This window comes from Benincasa hispida, unplaced genomic scaffold (genome assembly GCF_027475165.1).
Source record: "Benincasa hispida cultivar pf3 unplaced genomic scaffold, pf3_genome.v1.1 HicScf526, whole genome shotgun sequence".
In the NCBI taxonomy this organism is placed as follows: domain Eukaryota; kingdom Viridiplantae; phylum Streptophyta; class Magnoliopsida; order Cucurbitales; family Cucurbitaceae; genus Benincasa; species Benincasa hispida.
This window is the reverse complement of record NW_028326631.1, coordinates 1,228-9,234: the sequence shown is the minus strand read 5'-3', so window position 1 is coordinate 9,234 and position 8,007 is coordinate 1,228. Positions and strand designations below refer to the sequence as shown.

At 32.4% G+C, this 8,007-nt stretch overlaps 1 long non-coding RNA gene across 1 annotated transcript; it reads right to left on the bottom strand.

Annotated features, from left to right (window-relative positions):
• Positions 1 to 5,056: 5,056 nt before the first annotated feature.
• LOC150030147 (uncharacterized) lies at positions 5,057 to 6,375 on the bottom strand. Its single transcript, XR_016527145.1, has 2 exons — positions 5,919 to 6,375; positions 5,057 to 5,359 (listed from the first exon to the last, which is right to left on the bottom strand). It is a non-coding gene; the product is annotated as an uncharacterized LOC150030147 (long non-coding RNA).
• Positions 6,376 to 8,007: the final 1,632 nt, after the last annotated feature.

The window sequence follows — 8,007 nt, the reverse complement described above, 5'->3', positions numbered from 1 at the left end:
CGGCCATGAGTTTAAGGATATGTGAAGAAATCTAGTTGATGAAAGTGTTGTCAGATCTTCATCAAGACAATGAGCTCCCAATGAAACTGTTATGTGATAATAAGGCAGTAATTAGTATTGCAAATAATCTTGTTCAACATGACAGAACAAAACACGTTGAGATCGACCGGCACTTCATCAAGGAAAGACTTGACAATGGAAGTATATGCATTCCTTATGTTCCCACAAATCAGCAAATTGCAAATGTGTTCACAAAAGGGTTACTGAGACAAAGCTTTGATTACTGTGTCAGCAAGTTGGGCCTTATTGATATTTACGCTCCAACTTGAAGGGGAGTGTCGAAAAACAACTTGTAACTCTAGGGGTATTTTAGTAATTGTATGTACCATAGGGCTTCCCACTAGTCTATTTATTTGGCCTATTCTCTTGTACTTTGTGTATCATAATTAATAATAAAAATCAGTCTTTATCGTGATTTTTTCTCCCTGATCTAGGGTTTTCCACGTAAATCTTGTGTTCCTTTTTTCCTTTTATTTTCAACAATTACAACTACTGAAAAATAATTGCTTTTCTTTAAAATTGTACAAAGGCATTGCAATTAAACTCTAATATTATATACTCCATTAGTAATTGAGTTTAATCTCAATTTTTCATGAGTTTAAGAATACAATTGCAACAACTCTCTATAGCAATAGAAAACTGTTTATGCTTAGATATATTTTTGGACTCCAATGTCTTCGTGCAGTTTACCAAATTATCCATTCAATATTTGCCACATGGTAGACTTTTGTTTTTATTAAAAAATAATATTTTTGTACTACTATTTACTCTATAATTGAGAGGAATAATTAGAGATGGGTCCAACTTATGTTGCACCAAAGTATCACTCTTTGCAATAAATATTTGTTATTAAACATTTGGATATGCTTTGCTAGTATACTACATATTGAATCAGTCACTTGTACACTTAGAATAAAGTATATGATTGAAATAATTGATATACTTAATAGTTAATATAATGCAATCGACCACATTAAATATATAAATGATATATTTCATATTAAATATATATAATTGATAAGATTTAAGGTCTGTTTGGATTGACTAAAGTAAAAAAAAAAATTCAAAAAATCATTTTTATTTAAATTCTTTTGATAAAAATAGTTTTAAATGAACTTTGAAAGTATTTCATAAACAATTTTAATAGTTGCTCACTACAATTTTCTTCAAAATGAAACACTTGAAAAATTAATCCAAACACATACACTAAAAAAAATCTTTTCTTTCCCTTATTGGCTGATTAGCATCAAGGAGTTTATGACTCATTATTTGAGGGTAATTAAAGAGATTCTTGCACTTGTTTCTTTGGTGGAAAAATCTATAACAATGTTTTCTTTCTCCCGTCTAAAATTTTCTTTTCTTTTTTCATTCTAGTCTTTCATTTCCTTCATTAATTTTTAATTAAAAAAAAATTGAAAGTAGCTTGCTGAGAGATAATTGACAACAGACAGAAGAGGATAACTGAAAACTACATGATAAAATGCAGTTAATGTTGTAAATCTTCTACTATATTATATTAATAATTAAATACATTGCACACAAAGCATATAATTGATATATTCCCTATATTACTCATTGTTATAACTAATATCTCTAGTATAACTATATTGCTAATATACTGTATAAAATATATTGATATTGATATATGGAGTACATGATTGATACATTTCATTTTATGTTTATCGCTAAGTTCCCTTCATGTTAAGGTCCGGTTGGATAGGAGGATAGTGTAATTTGGCTCCCTTGTTATTCTAGTATGTTTTCTGTCCCTAGTGCTTGGAAGTCATTATGTTCTAAGTATCTTGTGATATCTTGTACTAGCCTCATTTAGTTTGGGGGAATATCACCTAGATATGCTTTAATTTTCTTGGCTTGGTATTTGACATCAGTTGTAGATTTGAGATCGTGTTAGACGGCGATGTTTTGATATCCTTAGTGAATGTCTTATATGTACTGGTGGAGTTGAGTCTCATGATCATTTATTCTTTTTGTCCTTTTAGTAAGGCAAATTGGGAGGACATGCTTTAGTGGGAAAGGTGTTCCCACAGGATATCGTAATGGGAAATGAAGCTCACAAGGATTTTCCATTTTAGCAAAGGGAATCGGCTGAGGCGTAAAGTTTAGAGAATTGCTCAGTGTGTTGTTCTTAATCATGTTTGTTATGAGCATAATAAATGTGTCCGTGGTGCCTCTTTGCGTTCTTCTTAGGTGATTAGTTTAGATGTTCGGTCTAAGATTTTTATATGTTGTTCTAAGTGAATGAGAGCTTCTCTTATAGGAAGGGAATTTTCTCCTTGGGATTTTTTTCCTTGATCTGTGTATGTGGTTTCTTTTTTTGTGTTTCATCGTTTGGTTGTCTTGTTTTGTTGGTTTTTATTTGTGCCTTGACCTCAAGTTCTAAGGTCTCTCTTTAGCAATACATTACTTTTGCAATATATATATATATATAACAAAAAAAGTATAATCAACTTTTTCCTATTTTTGTTTGGGTTTGACCTATAAATTTTGCAATATTTGAAAGTTAAAAGAAAAAACATTTTCTATATCTGTAATAAACTTTCTTTTTCACCTTTTATTCTATCAAAATAATAATAATAATAATAAACTTTCTATCTACAAGTGTCCCTTACTAGGGACTAATCGAATTATAATTGTACAATTATTTTATTTGGTTAAATTATAAATTTGGTTTTATAATTTGGAAAAAGTTAAAATTTAGTCTCTGTTTTTTTTTATGTCTATGGAAGAGAATATTCTTGCAAAGTACAAACAAACACACTTTGTAGAAATCCCCTATCACTGCAAAATACAACAGCATGAACATGAACATGAAGGCCCCTTGGAGATCCATTATTAAAGGCAAACTTCGAGTGGATTGTTAATAATGGTGAACAAATCTCGTCTTTTTGCATTAACACGACGAACAAAAAGCACCATCAGAGAGTATGGAACACCGAAAGCGATGATCGGGACATTCAACCTCGTAGACCTTTATTCGACAGAGAGATCAATCAATGGAATATGAAAAAATTGAGCTTCTCATCATTAAACAAAGAGATCTTCCCATCATTAATGGTGATATCTTTTCATGCTTGTTCAAATCTTCCATCCCAAAGAAATGCAAGTTTTTAATATGGACTATCCTTCACAAAAGCATCAACACCATGGAAATTTTACAATAAAGAGGCTTCCTAATTTATCTCTAAATCTAAACTAGTGTCCTTTATGCAAACAAAGTGGAGAAAATATGGTCATCTATTCATTCATTGCAATGTGGTCAACCATCTCTTGAACAAGCTCCAAAATCTGCACCTTGACTCCATGCTAGTCTTTTAGATCAAAACTCAAAGATTACAACCCTTCCTCCATTGCCCTCAATCTTGGTGCTTTTATGTCATCTACCAGATTTCTTCTTATGTGCTTTTCTCTAGCCCCCTCTTGTATTGCCCTTTTAACTTCGGTTAATATTGCCCTTTTAATATTGATTATCGATAAACGGATCTAGGAAATGATGAGAGTGCTAAAAATGTGCTAACCTATTTGAGATATTTTGGTGCACTCAATGTTTAAAATGTAGATTTCAATGAAAATATCAAGGTCTTAATTTTACGAAAACTTCAATGGAAATATTGATAAAATATCGATTTTGATCGGTATTTCTAGAAAAATTGTAAAGATCAAAAAATCAAAAAAAATAATTTTGAATTTTTAAATAAACATTTTATGATTTTTACACAAATTAATATGTTTATTATTTACATTAGTAATATTTTGTTGTTTATCTTTTTACATTTCTTGGAAAAACTACGACACAATGAAAATATCAATTTACCCTTATGTCAATATCAAACCCGTAGAAACGTGAAAATATCAATGGAAATATGAATATATCGATGAAAATTTAGAATGATGTATTAAAGGCAATTGAATTATTTTTAGGAAAATAAAAACAAGGATGTGATGAACACCCACTCGAAGTACGAATTAGAGAAGGCACCCCAGTCTGTGGGTTAAGTGATGAATGAGAAATCATGTCATTCTCTGCCTCCTACAATTCTACACTACTGCAGCTGATTGGAAATGTTTGTATATAATACACATAAACTCATTACTTAAATGAAAATAATTGGGAGCATCCTAATTGCACCAAAATTTGACACTACTTGTTCTTACTAAATTACTTTTTGGGGGAAAAAAAATCAATTTATATCCTTAAACTTTATGGGTTAAATCAATTTAAATTCTGAAGTAATAATAATAATATTAAAAAGTTACACTCATCTTTGTGCATCACAGACTGCACACCAATAAAACTCTACCATATGTTAGATATTTTTTAAAAAAAAAAAAATTACTATACTTAAATTGTATCTAATCATTGTCTAAACAATAATTATATCAATTTAAATCACAAACTTTTAAAAATGTGTCAAAAGTAACACATTTTATTACATTCTGTTTGAAAAAGGCCCTGAGCCTTTTTATTGCAAATAGGGTTATGTTATCCGTTGTAATCAACTTGTTTGATTTCACTTTGGTCTTAAATTGTGAATATTATTAGCTCACCGTCTCTCTCTACAATTGTTAGGATGAAGTTGAATCAGAGATGGCACCAGAGCTAGCTAGGTCTGGCCCAAAGCTAAGCCAAGCAAACTTTTAAAAATTTGTATGTAATTTTAAAATAAATTATTAAAACTTCATTCAATAACTATTTTATTTTTTATTTTTATTTTTGAAAATTAAGTTTATTTTATTTTGATTTACATCTTGAATTCTTAGTCAAATTCTAAAAAAAAAATTCTTTTTGAAAACTACTTTTTTTTTTTAGTTCTTAAAGATTTGACTTGGTTTTTTAAATCATTGGTAAAAAGTAGATAACAAAAAAAGAAATTTGGAGATAAAAGTAATATCTATAGACATAATTTTCAAACTAAACGGGACCTAACTATTTTCATCCCGTGGTAATTTTCAATTCAATTATAATGAATAGGCTTAATTTGGCTTCAAGAATAAACTCTATCATGATTCAGTGCAATAAAGAATGAAGATCCCAAATAATATAGTAGTGGCACATGAATACAAAATGATGATACATGAAAATAGGCATAGATAAAAAGCCTTATCAAATTAACCAACCAAATAATAAACAAAATCATCATATCTTCAAGGCAAGAGTTTTGATTATTGCTCCTATGCCTTCCTGAAAGGATGCAAATAGAGAGCTTTGTGGTGATTATTGTTTCACCATGAAAGAACTTTTACAACTACAGCCACCAACAGCACTTGGATTTGTGGTCACCTGCACATAGGCATATAATACAAGAGTTCAACTTCTGCATTAGCACTAGTTTTATTGTGAGAAGAAATAATGTATCAAATACATGGTGTAAAATGAGAAAGATATCTTTTTAGTCCCTAGGTTTCAAATTTAATTTGACTTTAAGACTCAGTTTGGTAACTATTTGGTTTTGTTTTTTGTTTTTGAAAATTGGACTTGTTTTCTCATCATTTTTTACTATGATTTTCATATTTCCAAGGTAAATATTAAAGTTCTTAACCCATTTATAAAAATGAAAACAAGTTTTGGAAAACTACTTTTTTTTTAGTTTTTAAATTTTGGCAATGATTTTGAAAATACTCTTAAAATATAGACAACAAAACAAAAACATAGAAGATAATAAATGAATGATGTTTATAGACTTGATTTTAAAATTAAAAAAAATTAAAAAAATTTGTTACTAAATGAGACGAAGCCCTACTGCATGTTTATAGCTCGGCAATTTCTTAAAAGTTATGTGCTAATTCGGATTGGACAACCATTGGCCCTCTGAAACTTAAGTTTCTCTCACTATCCATACCTTCATCTTTCCAACAACAAATGGTTGCATCATGAGGAGGCTAGATTGATGTGTTTCATCTCCCAATTACTTACCGGACCGAAGCCATCTTTAGGTACATTGGTGACATGTGTGGTGGATTTGTTCAACCTTCAAATCAAACTGCACATGGGCTAGTTCTTTCTTTTGCCCATCTAAAGATTAAGGAAAAATAATCGAGGCTTCATTCCATATGAAATTCGTCTACCAAAGGAGTTGGCACACGATGAAACATTGGTGCGAATTCAACCTGCTGACACCGGAGTTCAGGACAGCAGTGCGCCCCTCCCTCCACAAGGAAATAGCATTAAACAGGTTGATAAAAAAGTGGATCTTAATAATTCTCAGTTAAATGAAAAAGACAAGTCCATAGCAATTGAACCCAATCAATCAATCTCACCCTCTCTTTCTCCATATCCTGATCCTTTGACCAAATTTCCTGTAGTTATGAAGAAGATAAATCTCCCACCCTCCCTCTCCTTAAATGACCAATCTGTAGGTCCACCATCTGATCCTTTACCTCTCTGCACTTCAACCGAAAACCCTAGCCACAATCTTTCACCCGAGTCAACCTCATCCTTTAGTTTCCAAAACTAGGATAACAGCTTCTCCAATTCGGCCTCACCCTCTTCTTCACAACCCTCTCTTTCTGCAGTCACTTTTAGCACGAGCCCCACCAACTTGCAATTCAGTACTCTGCATTCCACCGCAACCAATAAACCAAACCTTCCTTTTACCGGTTCTGATACAGAGGGTTGCCTTTCCAGCCCCTCCAAAGAAATTGTATTCATTGCTCAACCCCTCGATATGGCCATCTTTGGCAACCAACTAGACGATACCAACCACTTGCCAATTACATACTCTTCCCCCTCTTCCACCTGACTTGAGTGACAATCAAGACCTCTCATCTCCTTCCCCTGTTAACCACGAATCCAATTCCCCTTTAACTACCCTTCACCTAATTAACCAACAGTCGCCATCTTCTCCTCCCTCCTTACCAATCAGTCTTCATGACTTTGCTTCTCTATTGTCCTTACATGGTTTATGTGTTATGGCTATTCCTTGTATCCCTTCTCCTACGTCCAAAACTAAAAAAAAAAAAATCACCAATACTATTAGTAAAATACCCAAACTTCAAAGGGAATTACAAGGCCCTTTTCCTTCAATCCACTATTGATAAATCTACCACTTTGGCTATTAGGGATGATGCATCCAAGAATACATGAAATTCCTCACATGGAGTGTCTAGGGTCTTAATTCTTGGAGGAAGCATGCTTTGGTAAAGAAGCTAATTCAACAACATAACCCTGGGTATTGTTCTCCTACAAGAAACAAAGTTGTCATATGTTGATTCCTCTTTGATTAAATCCATCCAGAGCTTTTCCTTTATTGGTTGGACTTCTTTGGACACTATTGATATGTGAGAGGGTATTCTTATTCTTTGGAGTGAGTCTGACTTCTCTATCCTCGAGGTTATACAGAGCCACTTTTCTACTTTAATTCATGTATCATTGACTGATGGTTTTTCTTTTTGGCTTTCGACAATTTATGGCCCTTCTGGTAATGCTTTAGAGCTGGTTTTTGGCAAGAGTTTGATGATTTAGCTGGTTTGGGAGGTGAAAATTGGGTCATTAGTGGTGACTTTAATGTCACTAAATGGTCTTGGAAAAAATCACATGACAGAACAATTTCCTCTACTATGCATGCCTTCAATCAATAGATATCTTATTATCAATTATGGGATATTCCTCTATCGAATGGTTGCTTTACGTGGTTGAGCTCTGGTCCTACACAATATCTGTCTCTTCTTAATCGTTTTCTGCTTACAGAGAATTGTCTTCATAAATTTGGAACAATTACTCTCAAACGCTTGAATCGCATCACATCTGATCATTTTCCATTGGTCTCATCTTCTAGAAGTATTGATTGTGGTCCTTGCCCTTTTAGATTTGAGAACTCTTGGCTTCAAGTGCCTTCTGTCTGTTCCTTGGTGGAGAATTGGTGGAATTGCCACCCAATTACTGATTGACCTGGCAACGATTTTATGTTAAAGCATCAAGGTCTGAGAACT